The sequence below is a fragment of the Anabrus simplex genome, chromosome 5 (assembly GCF_040414725.1).
Source record: "Anabrus simplex isolate iqAnaSimp1 chromosome 5, ASM4041472v1, whole genome shotgun sequence".
NCBI lineage: Eukaryota > Metazoa > Arthropoda > Insecta > Orthoptera > Tettigoniidae > Anabrus > Anabrus simplex.
In genome coordinates this window covers 61,085,761-61,112,017 of record NC_090269.1, presented here as the reverse complement: position 1 = coordinate 61,112,017, position 26,257 = coordinate 61,085,761, and positions in this window count along the sequence as shown.

The window sequence follows — 26,257 nt, the reverse complement described above, 5'->3', positions numbered from 1 at the left end:
ACAAATTGGGGCAAATATTCATTTATAGGGCAAGGTCCGACTCATGGGCTGAATGGTCAACGTTGAGACCTTCAGTTCAGAGGGTCTCGGGTTCGATTCCCGGCCGGGTCGGGGATTTTAATCGCGTCTGATTAATTCTTCTGACCCGGGGACTGGGTGTTTGTGTTTGTTCCAACACTTTCCTCTTCATATTCAGACAACACACTACACTACCAACCACCACAGAAATACACAAAAGTAATTACATCCTTCCATATAGGGCTGGCGTCAGGAAAGGGATCCAGCCGTAAAACAGGGCCAAATGCACATGAGCGACATTTCGTACCCGCGACCCCACAGATGTGGGAAAAGCAGTGGAAAAAGAAGAAAGAATTCATTTATACGTCTAGGTAAACAATTAATGGAGAGTCTGCCACCTGGGCGACAGCCCTAAATGCAGATCAGTGATGATTGATTTATTTCGAACCAATTAATTTATTTTCAAAGGTAACAGGAAATTATTTGAAATGCTAAAGGGCATTAATTACAATAAAAATGATAGGAAAAGATAATTTCAAAAGTTCCAAGATATCATGTTTAGTCTAACCTGCCTTGCAAACTTTGTATTATTCCAGCTCCATGCAAAAAAAAAAAAAAAAAAGGTCAGTAATTTCATTAAGACCAGCGTTCTGTAAAGTAATTGTAATTTTACTGATTACTTGTTGAAAAAGTAATTTGTAATTGAGTAATATCTTTCTCAGATAATTGTAATTCAGCCCAATTACATTTCTTGTACTCATCCCATCACTGGTTATATTTCATGCTTCGACAGACTGAAAAATGTCAAAGTTACCGTAGGCTATATTAAATAAATTGACACTGAAAAAGAATGGCTTCCTTCTTAACAAATGCTAAATCTCTGCCTAATCATATACAAGCCTACTTGATATCTTTCATTGTCTACAGGCCTAAGGTGCTATACTGCTCAGTAGCGGCGATGAGGGGAGGCAATCGCCCCCGCACTTTGTGGAGAAATAACATTTGTTTTTCCATTTTAGCCACCTGACTTTTTTGTAAGTTTCGGCAAGCTGAAGAACCCAAGAATTAATTTTAAAATCGCCTGAAACTAGAAATTATATTTTTTTTAAACAATTTGTACAATCACAATTGCTCTTTCAGCTAATTCCTTCCTTGAATTTCTTTAGTTACTAAGAACAATACCGGTACCTAGCGGAATTACGCACAAAATGTCGTTCATTGCGGCTAACTGATTCATACACCGCCATAGCAAGTTGTGGAGACTCGCGCAGCAGCGTGTAGAGTATGCTGTGATGAAGGGTAGCAGGGGTATATATATATATATTTTTGCCAAGGTCATGGACACTGGGGTATGATTCACCCGCTTGCTGCGCGCATTCGTCAGTCCGGCAGTCTCACTCATTCAATGTGCCTGTGCAGTTCTATCTAGTGCCTGTTATTTTTTTAGTGTGTAGTCAAATACTAAATGATATTTTAATTGTATAATCACGCCGAAATTCCATTTAATTGCAATGTATGCGTAATTTATTGTCCCTTTGATGAAAGTGCCATTCTATAGTATTATTATTACCGCAGTGAAATTAGCAGACTCAACCTTTACGTCCCTTTTGAAATTCGCCCAGAGAGCATTAAAAAACATACCATTTTGTAGCATTTGTCTCAAATTCTTATGACCTCCCCCTCCCCCGTCCCTCTGCTATAGCCCATAGACCCGGGTACTTTTTGTTGTACCGGGCGAGTTGGTCGTGCGGTTAGGTGCGCGCAGCTGTGAGCTTGCATCCGGGAGATAGTGGGTTCTAACCCCACTGTCGGCAGCCCTGAAGATGGTTTTCCGTGGTTTCCCATTTTCACACCAGGCAAATGCTGGGGCTGTGGTTCACGGCCACTTCCTTCCCATTCCTAGGCCTTTCCTATCCCATCGTCGCCATAAGACCATCTGTGTCGGTGTGACGTAAAACAAATAGCAAACAAAAAACAAACTTTTTGTTGTTTATACATTTTTGTCCCCTCCCCCACTTCTGACTCCTAATCGCCGCTACTGATACTGGTTGCTATAGCCATCCCAAGTACTGTGTGGTTCGTGGTACAATCTATTGGTGATTGAAGTAAATGTTACCTTCTAATAAAGGCCTTCAAAACAAACAAGATAACTTCAATCACAATAACAGAAATTAAGGAACAAAATACGATTTTGGGGAACAGCAAATTAAGAATGAAATTGAACTATATACCGTATTTACGTGAATAATCCCCGCATCTTTTTTAAAAAAATATTTGAGGCACTAAATTGGGGTGCGAGTTTTATTTGAGTCAATGTTGGCATTTTTTTCAAAATGAGCCTTCCTAAAGTTATGGTGCGGGGATTATTCGCGTAAATACGGCGTACTTACGCGAATAATCCCCACATCTTTTTTTAAACATTTGAGGCACTAAATTGGGATGCGGGTTTTATTTGAGTCAATGTTGGCATTTTTTTTTCAAAATGAGCCTTCCTAAAGTTAGGGTGCGGGGATTATTCGGTGGCGGGGATTATTCGCGTAAATACGGTAATAAAACTGCATATACATATTTGTAAAACATCTTCATTGAAAACACTTGGCTTGAAAAGGAAATCCATGCTACATTCTTTGCTGTGAGCAAACTTATCAATAAACTCCTTAATGAAATCGGAAATGTTCATGATAAAGCCTTTTTCCACTTAAAGCATAACTAATGCCAAATTCATTTTTAAATATGCATACACAGGCGAGTTTAATGAATGGCGGCAGTATCTTCAGTGTTTACTGCTGCAATCTGGACTGCAATACAGAGGATAAGTTTTCTCAGATGTGAAATAGCAAGCTAGGTGTGGGCATACAGGAAACTAGCGAAAATTCAGACCAGCTGCCAGGTTGCAGAGGAATTGACTCCATAGGAATAATGGTCATCATACAGAGAGAAAAAAAAAAAAAAAAACTATGTCCTCATAGAGGTTATGCAGCTCTTTTTTTGAGACACACCCCCAATGGAGATGAGCTGCGTATACCATTTTAACCACTTACCAGGTTAGCAATACCAGGAATCGAACCCAGGCCTCCGGGGACGGCAGCTAACAGTGCTAACCATTATGCTGTGGAGGCGGATATGCAGAGAGCGAAGAATATTAAACAAATTGCTAATGAAACATTATTGTGAGAGGAAAAGATACAACAAAAGAAAAAAGATAGTGTAATATCAGTAATTTGAAAACAGTGCAATAAAACTGGTGGTTGTGCAAATCTGCATCCAGCTCAGAAACTAATGATCTACATACTGTATTAAACTGGCTGCATAAACTGAACACCCTGCCAATATAATGTGAGTAAGAGGAAAAGAGATCTAGAATTTTAGATACTGCCATGAGCAAATAGACCACGAAAGCACAAGGAATGTGGAGTGGCAACCAATGGAACCTTTTCTGAGCCTGGCATTACTTTCACTGAATAGCATCAATCTCCCCAGTTTCACTTTTCCAATCCAACCTCCCTCATTGGACTCATGTCTCTTAAGACCTCAACAGTATTACTCTAGGTATGCAAGTTCTACGGAATCTTTTATTTTTTTGCCTTTCGTGACCCTAACCCTTTCTTTTACCAATGACTTCTTTCTTGAAGTGTCAGACCTCTTCTTCTTTCTCATATGATTATATGTAAGAACATATGCCAGATGTAAAACCATGCAAAGTATGATTTATAACTTTACACAATAGCATTGTATCATTTAGGCTTTAACTTTCTATTTGTATGAATAGTTCTATCATTGTGTTTATCCTGTTGTCTGTTTCTATTCATGTTATTATCCTTCTTAGTATGACATGAATGTAAGTGCTTAATGACTCACAATGTTTGTTGTAAACACATGTAATCTTACTCTTGTATCTCTTACTGACAGCTATTAATATCCCACTCTTGACCTTTCCATATGTCAGCAGGTCCCTGCCATTTCTAAACACAGCATACATAGTAAAATACCATATTCAATATCCATTACATCATAAACCAAGAATGTCTCAGTCAGAATAACATCAAATTCACAACGAAGGAGATTGTTAAGTAATTCATGTCTGAGACTACACACACTTTGATAGTAAATTACCGGTATGCCTTTCCACCTAAGATTTAAAATCCTCTCCATCCAACTTCCCACCAGGGCTTTTTATTTTCTTGAGAGAAACAGTGTCAGCATTAAAATATCATGGAATGATGAAGTACATGTAACCATCACCAAATAATTAATTGAGAGCAACTATATGAGAAATAGCTCTAGAAGTCATGTCTGCTGTTTAAAGGGTAAAGCAATGGGATTACCAAACTCAAACTCATGTCAATAAGGTATGTACTAAGGTTAAAATAAAGAAATACATATGCAAACTGGATTAAAGCCACTTATATATATTTGACAAAGCCGAGCTGTCAAATTACTTTGGCCTTCATCAGGGCATGTGAAGGTTTGCCTCTGACAGTGAGCAAAGAATTTCTTTGAAGGAACGTGGAAGTCACAACCATACTATCCACTTGACTTGCAGATCGTCGCGCTGTGCAGTGGTGGTTGGGAGGGAAGTTACTGATTCACTGCCCTCTGTCGACAGTTTCTTGAGTGCGTTGTACTGTGCCATGGTGGTGTTATGCATGTATTTCTGTAGTACAGGTCTCCATGTATTTGATAACTTGAAGCTGTCTTCCCTGTTGATGTTATTTGGGTGCATCTCTGTCTCTATGGCTTCCCTTACAAGTCGAGCATAGAAGTCTCTTTTACAGGTACGATGACCTTCACCTGATCAAAGAGGATTTCAGTAAAAAAAGAAGCCTGTTGACCTCCAAGGCAATATCCCTACCAGTAAGAAAACATTTCATTAAGAGCTTCATTTGGAGCATTGCGACCTATGGCTCTGAAACCTGCACTCTATTAAAGGCTGATAAGAAAAGAATAGATGCATTCGAAATGTGGTGCTGGTGTCGAATGTTACGAATACCCTGCACTCACAGGCTAACAAATGAAGAAGTTCTCAAGAGAGCTGAAGAAACCATCAGTCTAGAGAAAATGATCACGAAAAGAAGATGTAGTTGGATAGGTCATTTACTCTGGCATTCAGCATGGTGCACCACACTGCTTGAAGGGAAACTGGAAGGAAAGACTAGAAGAGGACGACCAAGAGCAGGGTTCCTCGATGGCATTAAAGTGCGACATCCATATCAACTAATCAAGCAGCTGGCTCAGGATAGAAGGTCGTTGGACAAGGACAGTCATGCTACCCACCAACCATCAGGTTGAGGAGAACGAGAGAGAGACTATAGAAATGTTCTGCTATGGCAGACTGGCTTATAGCATTTTCTGTGGAGGATGAAAGAGTGACATTCTTGACTGACCTGATCTGTTCTTTCACCCTGGTGCTAACAAGCCTCTTTGTCATGCCAATATACGAGCAACCACAACCACATGGAACTTCAGAGACGCCCGGTGTTTCAAGAGGTAGTTTTTCTTTGACTGGTCAAAACAGGGATTCGGGAGACAGTGGGTTCGAACCCCACTGTCGGCAGCCTTGAAGATGTTTTTCCATGGTTTTCCATTTTCACACCATGCAAATGGTCTGTGGTGAAAACTGGAATTATATAGTACTTCAGAAAAGAAAGAAAAAAAAGCATTCCTTCCTTACGTGGTAGGTATAACTGACAGAATAGGGCTCGATAGCTGCAAAGTTCGGCCAGTATCCAGTATTTGGGAGATAGTGGGTTTGAACCCCACTGTCGGCAGCCCTGAAGATGGTGTGTGTGACAAATTCATCATTAGAATTCTTCATAGGTAGGGCCCCATTCTCATAGACATGCAGGTTGCCTATACGGCATCAGTTCATTTTTTTTTACAAGTTGGTTTACGTCGTACCGATACAGATAGGTCTTATGAGATGATGGGGCAGGAAGAGGCTAGGAGTGGGAAGGAAGTGGCCGTGGCCTTAATTAAGGTACAGCCTCGTGTGAAAATGGGAAACCATGGAAAACCATGGAAGTATGACTTGACACATTTTCTTTATGCACCCAAACCTTATTTAGGTCTGTACCATACTGAGCCAAGATCTTAGCGTGGTTAATTGCAGTCAGGACTTTGGTTTGGTCTTTTGAGCAACACAGTGAATAGTTAACCTCCCTTTATAACAGTAACCTGTAATAATAAATCCCTTGGAAGAAGTTTTCTGCCAGTATACAGTATTCGGAAGACAGTGGGTTCGAACCCCACTGTCGGCAGCCTTGAAGATGTTTTTCCATGGTTTCCCATTTTCACGCCATGCAAATGCATTACTTAGGCCCACGGCCACTTCTTTCCCACTCCTAGCCCTTTCCTGTCCCATCATTGCCATGTTGGTGCAACGTAAAGCAAACCAAAAACGAGTTGCTTGGTCTTGCAGTTGTTATTACCTGGACCCATCCAAATGGTTCATACACAAGGTGGTTCTTCTTGTTTCTCTCAATTAATGTAAAATCTCGATCACAAGGCAAAAAGCTGTGGCCCGTGATTACAAATTTTTGCTCCACAGATGTGAAATACTTCAAATTCAGGAGATACTGATACAAAACAATAGTTTTCCAGTTATTATTCTGCCCTGTGCTTCGAACTGACCACACCACTAAAGTTCTTTCTTTACTAGATTTTAGTACTGAAAATTCAGAGGTTATGTAAGTACTTCTGGAGGTTATTTCTGCTGATTCACATCTGACTACATTTTCAGGTCATACATACATCCACACCTTATTGTCTTCAATATTATGTATTGCTTGATTGTAAGTTGACAGTTGAAGTTGATAGAATACTGCAGAATGGTTAAGGGTAGGACAGTACAGTACCTGCTGGAGGTCTGTGCATATGACAACACAGGTTTTATTTGTTGTGTAGCCTTTTCAGTATCTTTCTGCAGCATTGAATAAGCTGCTTCCACCCGTAAATGGTGCAGTTTGCTCTCTTCTTCTATTTTCTTTCTTTCAGTTTCATTTTCACTGTTAACATTCTGAAGGAACAGTCTATCACAATACGCACAAGTCCGAACATGGTACTCCAAAGCGTAAATTATATTCTCCCCTGAAAATATCTCTGTACGCTCTTTCACTGCATTGTACTGCAGGATTCTCTTCTTTAAAGAGTTGCGAAGCTTAGTAACATTCAAATTGGAACTCAGGCAGAGCTTTTCATTCTTATGTCTCAAGTAGTGGCTTTCTTGTCATGGTAGCTTCTCAGTGTGTTATCTTATCAAATTTTTTACATTGTTCTGAAGTTTGTTTGGACAATTCTTATGCGTACCTCTTCTGTCTTGAAGGGAATGCTATATTTTATCTTCTCTTGGAGCATTTGCAGACATCTGGCAGTAATTCTATATATCGTGAATGAGGTTTTTTGGCATACCAGAATTTGTCCTGCATTTTTTTTTTAAATGCAGTGTCTGTGCAAAATGGCCTCATCGGTCACCCTGCATTTGATATCTGCAATTTCACTGCATGACGAAGCTAAATGTCGTGTTTGTGCATTGTAGTCTAAATTGTAGAATTCTTCAAACAACATTCTGTTGTCCTCCAAACTCAGTGTTCCACATTGTTATTTACATTTACAGGTAGAAATCTGTAAAGAGAGCTGGATATATTTATATGCATATACAGTATATGAGGCGGTCCGTTCCAAAACTCATCTTATCCACCATTAGTGATTTTTCAGGAAAAGCGAAAAACCTGTAATTTTTGTAATATAAGTCTCACTTGTTTAAATGTATTACGACGCGTTCAAGTCCAATGTCATAGGGTCATCTTACTGAAGAATTATAAATATAATTAGTAGAACGTAAATAAATTACATTTGTATTTTGAATTAGACAAGTTTTGGAGCATCCAAAAAAAATCAAAATATATTACCTCACACAACTTATTTTAAAACAAGAAAAATGAAAGAATTGAGAATATAATGTTGTAATAAAACTCACCAGTACACTAATACACGTTTTTGTTACCAGTATAATAATATTCACTAATAAATTAAACACAGCAGTGTGATTTATCATATTTTCATCCTATCCATAGTATTTGGAGAGAATTCTTCCTTTATAGGCTACACTGCACTCACAATAGAAGTAACTTGAACAATAAAACATCACTTTGTTGTTAATCAAACTCACAAATCTGTTCCCTCCTCTTGAGATCCATCACAAAGAACTTCTGTTTCTTCAACAAGATTGTTTTCGTCTACAGAAATTGAGGTGAACAGATTCTTATAAAAAGAAAGCAACTCATTCCTTTCCCAATCCATTCCAAAATGCTTTTCAAGCAAACTTTTTACGTCCTTTACTTTGGCGGGATTCAAGTTTAGTCCTGGCAATAATTCAGGTGGCATTAGCATATCTCGCAGGCGTGGTTTTTTTTTTTTTTTTTTTTTTTTTTTTTTTCATTACTGATTTTCCTAAACCGATGTCTGAGTTGTAATGAGGTTCTCCCCTAAGGGTGACATTTCCCAGTGAGTCTTTGCTAATAACAAATCGTTTCACTGAAGAAAATTTAAAGTGCCAAGATGCAGGTTTTTTCATCATATTTTCAGCAACCATTTTCCAGTTGTTCACTGAGCAGTCTCTGCCAAACTTGAAGACTTCAGCATGTTTGCTAAAGATGTCTTCATATTCTGCTGGATCACAGATTATAGGGCATTTCTGTATCTCTCTCTCGACTTGAGCAAATACCCTATCAGAGGACAGAAATGAGTGGCCTGTCATAGGAAAGACCAATTAAACACTTTTTATATTAGGCGGAGCTGTGTGTGTCAAGAAATATGAGCACATTGCAATCATTGTAGAATTGCTGTTCTGTCCTCCGCAGCCATCCGCACAAAGTCGTATAGTTGTGAAGTTTCACAAATCAGTTTGTGATAACCGATGGTAAACTGCAGATGACGTTTCATTAGACCCCTTCTTGAATTCATGCTCCATCCATGTGTATGTAAAAACATTCTCCTTTGTCAACTTGGCATGTGAGGTAACCCTCACAATGGTAAAATTATAGGTGTATAATCGGCAACTGTAACAGGCAATTTGATCTGGAACTTTTGGATTCACAAGATTCTTTTGGCAGTCAAATGAAAATATTGCCATGCTGTCCCTTTCTTCTTGGAGCTTTTTGAAAAAAGCTGCAGCCCTTAGTTTGTGTACTCTAAGTTCCAAGATTAAATCATTCTTCAGTGATACGTTCGAATTTTCAAGTTTAATTTTCTCCTTGAGCTCTATGCAGTTTGAGCAAGCGTCAGTAACTTGTGTTCTGAATCCTATGTTGTAGCAACGTGTAAAAATTTCATGGAAGAACCACCGCTTCACCCTGAGTTCTTCAGGTGATTTGTTGTTATACATTTTGTAAAGCTTAGCGATGCTTAAATTTCCGGGTAGATACTGTCTGACCGGTGACTTTCCGCGGCAATAGTGACTTTCACAAGACTGCAAACTTTCAATGAAACATTTCACGGAATGCCTCTTTTCAGTGTACTCTGGTTTGATCCTAGCTCCTCCCCTCTTTTCTGTTGGAAGTTTCCCTTTCGTGAAGTGATTTCTGGCAATCCTCTGAACCTAATCTTTGCTGACATGCAATACATTCAAGAATGTCTTTTGGCAGATCTGAATGTGAAATTGTTCTGTATTAGCAAGTTTTATGTAGTACTGAATACTGACACCTTTTCTTGAACTTCCCTCCTTGACAGTTCTTTCCCTTTTGGGCTTCTCTATACTCAGATACTTTAAAATGAATGTATCTTACTGAATCTTATTGTTACATTCATAAAAGTTTCCATGAAACTGCTAAATGTCAATCATCCGCAATTTACGACATTTGAAGGTTGGACCATTGTGACTACATTATGGGTAGTCTGGAGGACTGCAATGAAAATAAATGATTTCTCATCAAGGTACTATATATCGCAAAATTGCTGATTTCATAATACAACAATATGCTACTTCTCATTACAGTGAAACCTTGTTCCATCCCCATACGTTTTATTGCTTAGTATGATAACATTTTACGCAGCCCTGAAAGCATTCTTTGTCCATCCCTTGTGGAATGTGAACCTCCCTTGACCTCTTGTCTAGGCTACAGGACGGACAAAGTTTGCGAGATAACAAGCAGGTAGCTTGACCTTGAAGCTCGTCGAGTTTGTGAATACTATAACACCTTGTTCCTATGGGTTTGTGTATTCAGTGTTCTGACAAGAAAGTTGAGATGTAGAAGAGAAATTGTTATATCGTTAACTAATGAAGACAAAATTTAAATACTTCCAGTAGACAAGATTGTTCCCTGCGGAAACATGTTATGAGGTTTCACTGTACCTATTTTAAAAGTACCAGCTCTCAACTAAACTATTAGGATGTAACATTCATAGCATACCTATCTTTTTTTTCCTTAGTTTTTCTCCATGAATCAGAATCACTCTTCCTTCTTCTCCCTTTACCTTGTGCAACCGGAGCAATATTTTCCATCATCTTAATACACTCTGTTCACAGCACAAAACTGCATGAAAGACTAACACAGTTCAAGAATAACTCAAAGAGTGGAAAGACTGGCATAAAACGCAGCTAAATTGTAGCGTGAGTCACGTGCTGAAATTATCCCTTCCTATTGGTTGATTGTATAAGACGAGTTTTGGAACGACAAGCGCTGTGGATAAGGCGAGTTATGGAACAACAGCCTAAGTTTGGTGACAGATTTCTATGGGAAAAGGCGAGTTTTGGTGCTTAATTTTATGATAGAACTATCACAAACATCACCAATAAGTCAATGCTACCTCTAACTCATTAAAAAAACAAAAAAAATGGATAAGATGAGTTTTAGAACGGACCGCCTCATATATAATACATATACATTATACATGTATGTATCACAGAAGATAATAAAAGCTCGGATTATGCATTAAAATATAAGACATATGAATCTCCCAATAAACACGTTGACTTTCTTCCATTCGCTTTTGCACCCACCTGTTCAGCAGGGATTTTCCCAGGCAATGATTTGTTATTGTGGGCCAAATATGGTTACCCCAAAATTCCGCTTTTATTTCTTTTCATTCCTCTTCCATTTACTATATTTAATTTTGTGTTTTTGTCCCCTATTTATATCATTGCACACAATAGAACTTAGCGACACACAATGTTCCTCCTCCATTGATACAACGTTTCTGCACCCTCACGACCCGTGGCGAAATTTAAACAAAAGAAAAAAAAGCGCTTAACATACATATTTTCCAACATAATTTCTTACATGGCTCACTCTGACCGCATACAATGTTTATGCACAGAAACCCAGCATTCTAGAAAAGTGAGGATTACTACGTTTTTGCCGGCAGGTATTCACTTGTGAAAGCTACACAGTCAACATCTCGACTGGCTTAATCATCATCCAGAACGACCACCGTTGCATGTGCCACACAGTGCTACAATGACATCCCAAAATCCTTAGGAGAGATAAGACACAATCTATGTATGTATGTATGTATGTATGTATGTATGTATGTATGTATGTATGTATGTAGACACAGATATACATCATGTAACATTTCCTTTTATATGTAAACTTGGCTACCTCCTAGGCATTGTACTACAGAAACAATCAGTAACATATGAAGAAGTAAATATGATAAAATATTTTGGTATTGCAGAACAAAAACAGAAATTTAAAAAGTTAAGGTGCATATACAATCAAATAAAATTTTAAAAAATCTAAGAAGTTTGGGAGAGGTTCAGCTGATGTATACACTCCTTCTATAAAGTGGTTTTTACTGATGGACTCATTTATAAGAAATATAAAACCCCAGGTAGTGCAAAGAATATGCAAACCAGTTACGTTACGTTATGTTGTGTTGTGTTACGTTACATTACGTTACGTTACGTTGCGTTACGTTACGTTATGTATAATCTTCAGTGGAGATTTTTAAAGTAGGAGAGGTCACAATATGAAGATAAAGTTGGAATTGGAGCAAGTATCCATTGCATGCTAATGGATGCAGAAATTTTCTCACGGAACTGGAGTATGTATCACAGAGATAGGATAGGAATGGTAGGAGGGGGAGTATTCATTCCGGTGAAAGAATAATTTGTAAGCTATGAAAAAGTTAAAGATGACAAACATGAAATTCTAGGTGTAAGGCTCATTTTTTAAAATAGGCAACTTGATGTCTTTGGAGTGGGCAGACCGGGAAAGGGTAGCGCTGACGCTGATTCAGAATTATTTGATAAGATAATCAGGTATGTGGGAAACGACATGGAAAGCAATGTGATTGTAGCGGGAGATCTGAATTTACCACATGTCAATTGGGACAAGAGGGACATTTTACATAGGAGCCAAGCCCTAAAAATAATTAAAAATCATCCAATGCTTGATTCTCTTGGGTCTTGGCATTTATGATGTATTAGATGCCCTCTTAACCAGCTGACCCAGTTAACAATGTTTGCTTCTGGGTTCCCATGGTTGCTAGCACCCATGCTTCCTCAAACCCTGCCCCACTCACGGACAAGATCAAACTTGTTTCACGTTGATTATTGCTTACAATAACGGATGTTGTGTTTAGTCAGTTTGCTGATTTGTTCAATGCAGTAAGTAGGTGTACTATTTAAGGATTATAAAATGAGTGCCAGGTAAAAGAAAACAGAACATTTTAACATATTATTTTTTATTGTTACAATTTGCTTTATGTCACAATAACACAGATAGTTCTTATGGTGACGATGGGATAGGAAAGTGCTAGGAGTGGGAAGGAAGCAGCCGTGGCCTTAATTGAGGTACAGCCCCAGCATTTGCCTGGTGTGAAAATGGGAAACAATGGAAAACCAACTTCAGGGCTGCCGACAGTGGTGTTTGAACCCACTATCTCCCGGATGCAAGCTCGCAGCTGCGTGCCCCTAACTGCATGGCCAATTCGGTCGTTATTTTAACAATTTAGCAGAAACTTTGCACGTCAGAATGTTTAGATAAAGTTGAACTTGTACAGTTAATTTACAATGAATTAGGAGTTGGGAAAATTATGGAAAATGATTGGCAGCACAATTTAAAATCTCTGTAAGACTATTGTACTCAGGTAGAGTCAGGAAAACAACTTTCTACTAGACTCATTTTAAATAAGCCAACAATGAAATTATCAATTGTTTTTATGACTGTGGTCTGTACAAGAGCATCTTAAAGGAATTCCAATAATTACTGGACCAATATTGAAGGGGAAAAAACTGTAATCCTTCAATAAATAATTTGTTACTAAATTAAAAAAGACACTTCATGAGCATGGTCTTGCCTGTGAAAATGATTGCAGAAATTGAAAACACTCCCACCCACCCTCAGGTCTAAGATAAAGAAAGTGGTACTGAGATTTATTTCCTCCTGCTGAATGTGACAAGTCTCATTTAACTGATAGATCAAGGGGTAAGAAGCTATTGGTGTAAACTTCTTACAGAACTGTTAGGAAAAATGGAAGCAAACAATATATGTGAAATATTTAAGTATCTAATTATCAAACATGTTATTTTCATATAAGCAAATGCCTTTGTGGAAATTCTAATCACTACACTGACCTTAGAGGAAAGTATGTCCAGATGTGATGAATGTTATGAAAAATGATGACTAGCCCTGAAAGATGATATAGATGTTGATTCCCATAGAGAACCTGAAATATTTGTCCTGAATGAGTAAATTTATAATACCAGTATAAATGGTCCATTATTGGACATTATACATTTTCCAGCTAATTCATTCCTGGTTGCCAGCGTTTCACCCCAGTGTGCTAAGTTGGGCTCATCAGTTGGTAAATAGCACACCCACCAAGAAGCATGGCTATTATTAGCGACAACAAAGAAGTGAAAATGATGACACTTGTTACACCAGCTTGTTGAGAAACATACAAAGAAAAGGTCTAACTCCCAAACAGTACAGTAGATCTGTGAAAAACATAATTTAGTTGACAAGATTGTTGTGTTTTGTGCAGATAATTATGAAGGATGTTATTTTTATATAAGCAAGTGCCTTTGTGGAAATTATAATCGCTACACTAACTTTGGTGGGTGCAAGAGGGCTGGAACAAACAACGTTTATTCTACTCAGGAAGATTAATGTATTGCTGCTAAAGAAGGGCTGTTAGAGTTTCATACTGCAAAGTGCAACTATTGTTCCCATTAAATGGACTGCACAGCTCCTCATCATCAGAATTATTAGAGAATAAATTCATGTGTTCCATGACAAAGTGCAAGTCAATTTTAGTGAACATTATATCACCGTATGCAATGCATGAAGTATGTTTCTGTGGTGGTTGATGCATCACATTAAAAAAGCTTAAAATTAGTGCCGATTTTAGTTACGTATTTCATTCCTACCAAAGGATTTCAGTGCAAAGTATTCATAACATTAACTGAGAAATAGCAGAATTATTAGCTAGTTATGCTGAGGACATCTTTGAAAACCATCATTTAATTGACAAGATTATTGTGTTTTGTGCAGGTAACTATAACACTAAGTTTGATGGGTACAAGAGGGCCGAAACAAACAACATCTATTTTATAAACTGAACAGTAATTATTCAATCTTTTTAAAATTTTTATTTTAAATTATGGCTCAATTCTTGAAAAACTTGATCAGTTACAATATAACTTTATGTATATATGTTACTTTTATTTACCTCAGTAAAACAGTGCAGTCATACATGTAGCATATTTCCTTTGTAACTAGTGTCCTGTTTTGTCTTGTTTTTTATTTCCTTATTTCAGAAATCTCCTGTTTTTTTACATACCATCAAAAATCTGGTCACCCTATTTTATTGGTATTATATTATCTAATAATTTAATGTTACAATCAGTTTGTTCTTTTTCCAAAAGTTTACTTTAGTGAATAAGTGATCATGTTCTGAAGTGAAAGATACTGCACAGCTGTTGGACCATGAAAAGGATCTAATATTTCATATAGTGGTTGACAATCACATTGGTATGTAAATAGCTTATACTCTTACATCACTTTTATTTTTAAATACACTGGCAGAAAAAAATATTCAAACACCATGAAATAAGGAATGTAGAATGTGAAAATTTTGGCAATATAATTGTCAAGGTAACATATTTAATTGATTAAAGGTACAAGACTACAGGTTAATATCCGCACGAGAAAACGTGCATTCATTGTGTAGTACAGGTGCTGGATGTCAGCTTGTGGGATGGAGTTCCATGCCTGTTGCACTTGGTCAGTCAATACAGGGACAGTTAATGGGGGTTGTGGATGACGCTGGAGTTGACGCCTAATGATGTCCTATACGTGCTCGACTGGGAGCAGATTGGGAGATCAAGCAGGCCAAAGTAACATGATGACACTCTGTAGAACACACTGGGTTACAAGAGTGGAATGGGGATGTGCATATCCTGTTGGAAAACACCCCCGGGTATACTATTCGTGAATGGCAGCACAACAGGTCTTATATGGAGTAGTGGGTAGGAAAAGACAGGTGGAACAGGGTCACGGAATGGAGAAAAGGGAGGAGGAAGTAGCTTCTGCAGCTGTCAGGAAAGATAGGACTGACCAGGAGGGGAGGGGATCAAATGAGGTGGGTAGGGTTGAGGCTCTGGTCATGGGGGATTCTATCGTTAGACATGTCAGGAAAGTGTGTGGAGGAAAGGGTACCAGGGTAGAGTGTTATCCAGGAATTAGGTTAAGGCAGATGTTGAAGAGAGTAGAAGAGAAGGAGGAGGAGGGAAAGGAGAAGGTGGTAGTGTTTCACGTTGGTATTAACAACATAACACAAGCAGGTATAAGTACCAACATAGTTGGAGATGTGTGGGATCTGGTAAATGCAGCACGGATAAAGTTTAAGGAAGCGGAGATTGTTATCAGTGGAATACTGTGTAGGAGGGATACTGACTGGAAGGTGATTGGAGATTTAAATGACACTATGGAGTAGGTATGTGGGAAACTGGGAGTGAAATTTCTAGATCCTAATGGGTGGGTAGGGGATAGGGATCTGCACTCAGATGTAGTAGTACATATAAGTTAGGAAATTTGTTTAGAAGGGTTATAGGGAGGTACATTCAGGGAAACAGGGTGCACTAGGCAGCGGTGTTAAGGGAACAGGGAACTGGAAATCAAGTAGGGATGACATAAAACTGTTAGTGCTCAACTGTAGAAGTATTGTAAAGAAAGGAATAGAATTAAGTAATTTAATAGATAGATACTTACCAGATATTGTAATAGGAGTTGAATCATGGCTGAGAAATGATATAATGGATGCAGAAATTTTCTCACGGAACTGGAGAGTGTATCGTAGAGATAGGATAGGTAGGAGGGGGAGTATTCATTCTCATGAAAGAAGAATTTGTAAGCTACGAAAAAGTTAAAGATGACAAGCACGAAATTCTAGGGGTAAGGCTCATTTCTATAGATAATAGGCAACTAGATGTCTTTGGAGTGTACAGACCAGGAAAGGGTAGCGCAGATGCTGATTCAGAATTATTTGATAAGATAATCAGCTATGTGGGAAACAATAAGGAAAGGAACGTGATCGTAGCGGGTAATAATAATAATAATAATAATTTTGTGTGGCTATTTCTAGCCGAGTGCAGCCCTTGTAAGGCAGACCCTCCGATGAGGGTGGGCGGCATCTGCCGTGTGTAGGTAACTACGTGTTACTGTGGTGGAGGATAGTGTTATGTGTGGTGTGTGAGTTGCAGGAATGTTGGGGACAGCACAAACACCCAGCCCCCGGGCCATTGGAATTAACCAATGAAGGTTAAAATCCCCGACCCGGCCGGGAATCGAACCCGGGACCCTCTGAACCAAAGGCCAGTACGCTGACCATTCAGCCAAAGAGTCGGACATCATAGTGGGTGATCTCAATTTACCAAATGTCAATTGGGAAGGTAATGCGAACGACAGGAAGCATGACCAACAAATGGCAAATAAGTTAATATGGGAAGGGCACTGATTAAGAAAGTGATGGAATCAACTAGAGGGAAGAATATTCTGGATGTGGTGCTGGTAAAACCAGATGAGCTCTATAGAGAAACCGAAGTAATAGATGGTATTAGTGATCACAAAGCTGTTTTTGTGGTAATTAAAAATAAATGTGAAAGAAAGGAAGAGATTAAAATTAGGACTGTTAGGCAGTACCATATGGCTGATAAAACAGGCATGAGGGAGTTTTTAATAAGCAACTATGATCGGTGGAAAACGGTAAATAAAAATGTAAACAGACTCTGGGATGGGTTTAAACCAATTGTTGAGGAATGTGAAAATAGGTTTGTACCTTTAAAGGTGGTAAGGAATGGTAAAGATCAACTATATTATAACAAGGAAGTAAAGAGACTAAGAAGGAGGTGCAGGTTGGAACAAAATAGAGTTAGAAATGGCTGTGGAAGTAAGGAGAAATTGAAGGAACTTACTAGGAAATTGATCTAGCAAAGAAGTCAGCTAAGGATAATATGATGACAAGCATAATTGGTGGCCACACTAATTTTAGTGAAAAATGGAAGAGTATGTATAGGTACTTTAAGGCAGAAACAGGTTCCAAGAAGGACATTCCAGGAATAATTAATGAACAAGGGGAGTGTGTATGCGAGGATCTTCAAAAGGCAAAAGTATTCAATCAGCAGTATGTAAAGATTGTTGGTTACAAGGATAATGTCCAGATAGAGGAGGTGACTAATACTAAAGAAGTATTAAAATTTACCTATGACAGCAATGACATTTACAGTAAGATACAAAAGTTGAAAACTAGAAAAGCAGCTGGAATTGATAAGGTTTCAGGGGATATACTAAAGACAATGGGTTGGGATATAGTACCATATCTGAAGTACTTGTTTGATTTTTGTTTGCATGAAGGAACTTTACCAAATGATGGAGAGTTGCTATAGTAGCCCCTGTATATAAAGGAAAGGGTGATAGGCATAAAGCTGAAAATTACAGGCCAGTCAGTTTGACATGCATTGTATGTAAGCTTTGGGAAAGCATTCTTTCTGATTATATGAGACATGTTTGCAAAATTAATAAATGGTTTGACAGAAGGCAGTTTGGGTTTAGGAAAGGTTATTCCACTGAAGCTCAACGTTTAGGATTCCAGCAAGATATAGCAGATATCCTGGATTCAGGAGGTCAATTGGACTGTATTGAGATTGACTTATCTAAGGCATTTGATAGGGTAGATCATGGGAGTCTACTGGCAAAAATGAGTGCAATTGGACTTGACAAAAGAGTGACTGAATGGGTGGCTCTGTTTCTAGAAAATAGAACTCAGAAAATTAGAGTAGGTGAAGCTTTATCTGTCCCTGTAAAAATTAAGAGGGGAATTCCTCAAGGCAGTATTATTGGACCTTTATGTTTTTTTATATATATGAATGATATGTGTAAAGAAGTGGAATCAGAGATAAGGCTTTTCGCAGATGATGTTATTCTGTACAGAGTAATAAATAAGTTACAAGATTATGAGCAACTGCAAAATGACCTTGATAATGTTGTGAGATGGACAGTAGGCAATGGTATGATGATAAACGGGGATAAAAGTCAGGTTGTGAATTTCACAAATAGGAAAAGTCCTCTCAGTTTTAATTACTGCATTGATGGGGTGAAAGTTCCCTTTGGGGATTATTGTAAATACCTAGGTATAAATAAAAGGAAAGATCTTCATTGGGGTAATCCCAAAATATGATTGTAAATAAAGGGTACAGATCTCTGCACATGGTTATGAGAGTATTTAGGGGTTGTAGTAAGAATGCAAAGGAGAGAGCATATTTGTCTCTGGTGAGACCTCAACTTGAGTATGGTTCCAGTGTATGGGCCGTTACCAGGATTACTTGATTCAGGAACGAAAAAATCCAAAGAAAAGCAGCTCGATTTGTTCTGGGCGATTTCCGACAAAAGAGTAGGGTTACAAAAATGTTGCAAAGTTTGGGCTGGGAAGACTTGGGAGAAAGGAGACGAGCTGCTCGACTAAGTGGTATGTTCTGAGCTGTCAGTGGACAGATGGCGTGGCAGGACATCAGTAGATGAATAAGTTTGGATGGTGTCTTTAAAAGTAGGAAAGATCACAATATGAAGATAAAGTTGGAATTCAAGAGGACAAACTGGGGCAAATATTCGTTTATAGGAAGGGGAGTTAGGGACTGGAATAACTTACCAAGGGAGATGTTCAATAAATTTCCAATTTCTTTGCAATCATTTAAGAAAAGGCTAGGAAAACAACAGATAGGGAATCTGCCACCTGGGCGACTGCCCTAAATGCAGATCAGTAGTGATAGTGATAGTTTAAATCACCAACTGGACGTACACATCCACAGTCAGGGTGCATGGGATAACCACGAGAGTGCTTCTGCTGTCATAGGAAATTGTTCCCCAGACCAGAACTCCCGGTGTATGTCCAGTGTTTCGACACCGCAGACAGGTGGAATGCAGGTGTTCACCTGGCCTCCTCCTAACCAACACATTGCCATCACTGGCACCAAGGCAGAACCGGCTTTCATCGGGAAACACAACAGACCTCTACTCTATCCTCCAACGATCTCTCGCTTGACACCACTGAAGTCGCAGACTGCAGTGGTTTGGGGTAAACGGAATGCACGCAGCAGAGCGTCTGGCTCATAGCTGTCCTTCAAGTTACTGATTTTGAGCAGTTTGTTGTGTCACTGTGGTGCCAACTGCCGCTCAAATTGCTGCTGCAGATGCAGTCCACTGTGCAACAGCCACACACCGAATATAGCGTCCTCCTTCTCGGTAGTGGCACGGGGATGTCCGGAGCCCGGTCTTCTTGCGAGCATACCTTCTCGTGACCACTGCTGCCAGCACGCATGCACAGTGGAGACATTCCTGCCACACCGTTTTGCATAGCACGGAAGGAAAGTCCACTATTATGTAGCCCTATTAAACAGCCTCGTTCAACCACAGTGATCTGTTGATACTGGACTCTTCATCGTCTGAAAGGCATTCTTGACCCACTCACAATCTCACAGGTAACTCATGCTCTCGCACAGTACAGCCAGTATTTAAAGCAAACCTGATGTACTGTACAATGTCATGGGGCCGTTACTAGCACCACGCTAATGCGATTTACGGAAAATTTGAATCAAGTCATCTTCCAGATGTATAAACACACCTACAAACGTTCATTAATCTAGCACAACCCCTTCGTGGTGTTTGGATATTTATTTCCGCCAGTGTAATACATCATTCTGTAGAGTACTGTAATTAAACAAATTTTGTAAGTCTAATATGTTTTGAAATATTGTTTAAAACATGATGAAATATCTTAAAATAAAGAAATTTGATAATACTTTAAAAACACATAATGGAATTTGCAACAACAAGAACAGAAATGTACATTTCATAGAGTGTATAGAAATTACGTAGATAGAAATAACGTAGCCTATCGTACTTATGATAGTAATAAATCTACCAAACAAACCCCATGGCTCAACAGCCCCAAAGGATCACAGCCTACTGAGCGACAACTGCTCAGCCTGAAGACCTGCAGAATATGAGGTGTCGTGTGGTTAGCACGATGAATCCTCTCGGCTGTTATTCTGGGTTTTCTAGACCAGGTTTCCTATTTCACTGTCAAACAGCTCCTCAGTTGTAATCACATAGGCTGAATGGACCTTGAACTAGCCCTCAGATACGGTAAAATTTCCTGACTTGGCCCGGAACTGAACTCGGGGCCTCCAGGTAAGAGACAGCCACACCACCCCTACACTGCGGGGCCAGTTAAAAATAAATCTACATGTTACCGTAATTAATTATGTAAGGTTGGCCGTGATCATTAAGGCGTAGGTTCTATATCTTAGAGGTGAATCTTCCATGGTGTGAAGAATTATTTATTTTAATTTCCGGGTTGAACCGTGTTGTAGTTGTCTGAACATCATGTACAGTTTGCCGACGTTTCAAATACATTGCAGTATTCTTTGTCAAGGCGACTGAACTACCCCTACTCAATCTGAGGTAATCAGTCTCCCAGGCAGCAATTTATACTACTAGAGTGGCCCTGACCTTGGCCTTTTATATCCTGGCCTTTCTGGCTGATGTTAGCCCTGGCTGTCTCGTGAGCATTCTGGAAGGTATGTGTCGCAGCCAGGTAGTGGGGGCTTGCCCACGCTGTTATGTAATGGGGTTTCGGCTCGCGTGTTTATGTTGTGGTCTGTATGTCTTAAACTATGAATGATAGGGATCCAAGAATTACTGATTTTATATCCTTCTTCTAAATTTATATTGTTAGGATGTTTCTTGATTTCAATAGCCTCGTGAATTTTCCTTTCCGGATTCCAAGGGATAGCTGCTAGGATCTTGGTCTTGTCAAATGATATTCCGTGCCTTGTTTCGTAGGAATGCTTGGCTACCGTTGAAATATTTGTGTTTTGGTTCTTGGTGTGACGGATATGTTCTTTTAGGCAGGTGGAGATCAGACGTTTTGTTTCACCAATATAACAAGCTCCGCAGCTACATTCACTGTGATATACTCCAGGAGCCTGTAATTCTATTGTGTCTTTTACTGGTGGTAGATAACGGGCTAGCTTCTGGTGAGGTTTATAGATGGCTTTTATGTCGTATTTGTCCAGTATCTTGCTGATCCTGTCTGTAGTATACTTAATGTATGGCAGTATCGCTATTTTCGGGCGGGTTAGTTCTTCTTTCCCGTTGTTTTCTCCTACAGCTGCCTTTTCTTTGTTCTCTTCTGATTTTTTAAAGACTCGTCGGATGTTATTGAGTGAGTAGCCATTTTTCCTGAGAGTTCTCGTGAGGTGGTCTTTCTCTTCCTCGAGGTGTTCTGCGTCTGATATCGCTATGGCCCTGTTCACCAGTGATGTTAGGACAGCCTGCTTTTGTTCTGGATGATGATGAGACGAGGTGTGTAGGTATCTGTGTGTGTGGGTTTCCTGTATACTGCGTGAGTCAGAGTCCCATTGGAGTGCGTTTTACTAGGACATCCAGGAACGGTAGTTTTCCGTCTACTTCGATTTCCATGATGAACTGAATATTTACGTGAATAGAGTTGAGATGGTCGAGAAATAGCTGTAGGTTATTGCTCCTGTGAGGCCAAATTACGAATGTGTCATCCACAAAACGGAGAAAACATTTCGGTTTCAGGGTAAATGTGGCTAAGGTTTTCTCTTCGAAGTGTTCCATATACATGTTTGCTATTATTGGAGAGAGTGGCGACCCCATCGCGGCCCCTTCTGTCTGTTCGTAGAACTCCCCATTGAAATAGAAATAAGTGGTGTTAAGTCATTCTTTAGCTAGTGTTGACAGGTCTTCTGGAAGTTTCTCGTCTAATAGCGGAAATACTTCTGTTAGCGGCACCTTGGTGAAAAGTGACGTGACGTTAAAACTTACTAATAAGTCCATACTTTCAATTGATTGGTCCTTAAGGAGCTGGATGAAATGTTGGGAGTCCTTCACGTAGGTTTCAGTGTGTCCTGTATGTGGCTCAACAGGGAGTTCTACGAACAGACAGAAGGGGCCGCGATGGGGTCGCCACTCTCTCCAATGATAGCAAACATGTATATGGAACACTTTGAACAGAAAGCCTTAGCCACATCTACCCTGAAACCGAAATGTTTTCTCCGTTTTGTGGATGACACATTTGTAATCTGGCCTCACGGGAGCAATAACCTACAGCTATTTCTCAACCATCTCAACTCTATTCACGTAAATATTCAGTTCACCATGGAAATCGAAGTAGACGGAAAACTACCGTTCCTGGATGTCCTAGTAAAATGCAACTCCAATGGGACTCTGACTCACGCAGTATACAGGAAACCCACACACACAGACAGGTACCTACACACCTCATCTCATCATCACCCAGAACAAAAGCAGGCTGTCCTAACATCACTGGTGAACAGGGCCATAGCGATATCAGATGCAGAACACCTTGAGGAAGAGAAAGCCCACCTCACGAGAACTCTCAGGAAAAATGGCTACTCACTCAATAACATCCGACGAGTCCTTAAAAAATCAGAAGAGAACAAAGAAAAGGCAGCTGTAGGAGAAAACAACGGGAAAGATGAACTGACCTGCCCGAAAACAGCGATACTGCCATACATTAAAAATACTACAGACAGGATCGCCAAGATACTGGACAAATACGACATAAAAGCCATCTATAAACCTCACCAGAAGCTAGGCCGTTATCTACCACCAGTAACACAATAGAATTACAGGCTCCTGGAGTATATCACATTGAATGTAGCTGCGGAGCTTGTTATATTGATGAAACAAAACGTCTGATCTCCACCTGCCTAAAAGAACATATCTGTCACACCAAGAACCAAAACACAGATATTTCAGTGGTAGCCAAGCATTCCTACGAAACAAGGCACGGAATATCATTTGACAAGACCAAGATCCTAGCAGCTATCCCTTGGAATCTGCAAAGGAAAATCCGCGAGGCTATCGAAATCAAGAAACATCTGAACAATATAAATTTAGAAGAAGGATATAAAATTAGTAATTCTTGGATCCCTATCATTCATAGTTTAAGACATACAGACCACAACATAAACACGTGGGCCGAAACCCCATTACATAACAGCGCGGGTAAGCCCCCACTACCTGGCTGTGACACATACCTTCCAGAATGCTCAGGAGACAGCCAGGGCTTATGTCAGCCAGAAAGGCCAGGATATAAAAGGCGAAGGTCAAGGCCACTCTACTAGTGTAAATTGCTGCCTGGGAGACTGATTACCTCGGATTGAGTAGGGGTAGTTCAGTCGCCTTGACCAAGAATACTGCAATGCATTCGAAACGTCGGCAAACTGTACATGATGTGCAGACAACTACAACACGGTTCAACCCGGAAATTAAACTAAATAGTAGGTTCTATATGGTCGACACTGTGATTAGCTTGTTTGAGTCTCATTGGTCGAAAGAATGGTGGTTTGCAGGACAGGAGAGGTATACAATTCCTAATTACTAGATTGCATGCCAAAATCTTGGATTCAGTGTTCATATGGAGTGAGGGCATATGACACTGTTGATGGTGATTCATCAATTGTATGGGGACATTAAGCCTTGAGCAGGCCCCTTGGTGCGATTTGACAGGAGTAGGCTATGTGGCCAGCACCAGGTTTCACCCTCTCCCTTCCAACTAACATTAGATCATTCATTTCATCTCAGTAACTCCTCTGATGAAATTGACGTTAGGAAGGGCATCCGGTCGTAAAAACTCGCTACGAAGATTCATCTCACTTCATACCCAACCCCATATAGTAACGGGACAAGGGACACATAATATTTGTTCCTGAACCACTCAAAATACATTATTTTTTGTCTTAGAATACGACTACCGAGTAGTTCCAGTTTAGGTCCTTCGGTAAAAGCAAATACCGTACTGTATTTGGTAAAAGTCTGTGTGTCCCAAAAATTTATATTACGGTACAGATTTAATTCAATAATTTCAAAACAGTAAGAGCTATCTAGCAAAAATATAATAACTGACTTGAGAAGAAGGAGGTCCGAAAAGTCTGTCCAACGTCAGGTGGCACAATAATGAGCCACATCCACCGTTTTGTGGTGAATTCGGAGACCGGAGCATGTGGTGAAACTAATATAACTCAGGACAGCGACATGGTATCACGTATCGCGAGGTGTCGTTCGTTTCGTCTATGCAAGATCAATCGATATCTTGTGACAAAAAATGTGCGTGAAAATTATGAAATTTCTGATATTTTGTGAACATGGTCCGAAATGAAAACAAGTAAAAGAGAATGAGTCAAAGAAAATCGAATAAGCCCAAGATGTCCGAGAATGGGAGTAAAAGAGTTTATTTTTAGTCGCTTAAAAAAAGATGTACCGGGCGAATTGGTCGTGCGATCAGGGGCACGCGGCTGTGAGCTTGCATCCGGGAGATAGTGGGTTCGAATCCCACTGTCGGCAGACCTGAAGATGGTTTTCCGTGGTTTCCCATTTTCACACCAGGAAAATGCTATGACTGTACCTTAATGAAGGTCACGGCCGCTTACTTCCAACTCCTAGGCCTCCTTTCCTACCCCATCGTCGCCATAAGACCTATCGGTGCGACGTAAAGCAACTAGCAAAAAAAAAAAAAAAAAAAAAAAAAAAAAAAAGGAATGAACGGGTGGTAGGGGCCTACTGTATGTTCCTCGCATTTAGTATTTTATCATATTTTATTTTAATTATTATCAAAATATAATTCACTCCTTATGTACAACCTAGACACAAGCCGTATGGATACCCGCAATACACAGTATACCTATAGGTTCAATTTCTTCTGAGAAAAGTGTAACTGCGATGAACTTAAACAATACCATGCGCTCGCATTTTTGAGCGACTGTACAATGTAAGAAAGCCGAGAAAATTGAAAACACCCAGTCTATAGAGATTGGAAATAGTGTGACTTCCTCTCGCAAATGGAGAGCCTAATCAGAAAGGAAAATATCCGTATGAACCTTAACTCTGTGCAGGTTCTAGCACCCACACTCAAAAGACCTACCGTACATTCGTGGCTAGGATTTCCAGATTTGTAAAACACAAAAACATTTTTAAAAAACGGAGGCCTGTATCAAACAGTTTTTCAAAAAAATAATTAAAAACTTACATAAGGAAATAGTAGACTAATAAAATAGAATATTAGATATTATGCAATATTATACCGACTCACTCGTGCTGAGCAGGGTGACCGCGCGTGTTAACTAACTACGACTATGGAGCCAAGCTCTGTATTCGGGAGACGCGTGGGTCGAGCCCCATCGTCGACTGTCTTGAGAATGGCTTTCTTTGATTTCACATTTTCACTTCCAGGCAAATGCTGGGAAAGCCACAACCGATTCCTTCTATCATTCATTTCGTCTCAACTGACGTTGGGCGTAGAGGATGGTTGCCTAGTTGTACTTCCTCTTAAAACAATAATCACCATCACCTGAGGTTGGCGTCAGAAAGGGCATCCGGCCGTAAAACATGCCATATATATATATATATTAGCTGATGTACCCGTGCTTCGCTACGGGATTCTCAGAAAGACTGACTTGGTGGTTTTCCTAACTGAATTCAACATAGGTCAATACAAAAACGTCAGTAGGAATGTAGCGATTGAAAGCAATGTTATCATATTATAAAATACTCGATCAAATGAAAAACCGCACACTTTCTCACTTTCAACGAACAGTAGGCTACTATAGTGCCGATCTAACAGTCCAAAGATCCAGAGCTGGAATAACCAGGTCGTAGGCTGCCGTGAACACTCCTTTGTCATTATTCCGTTA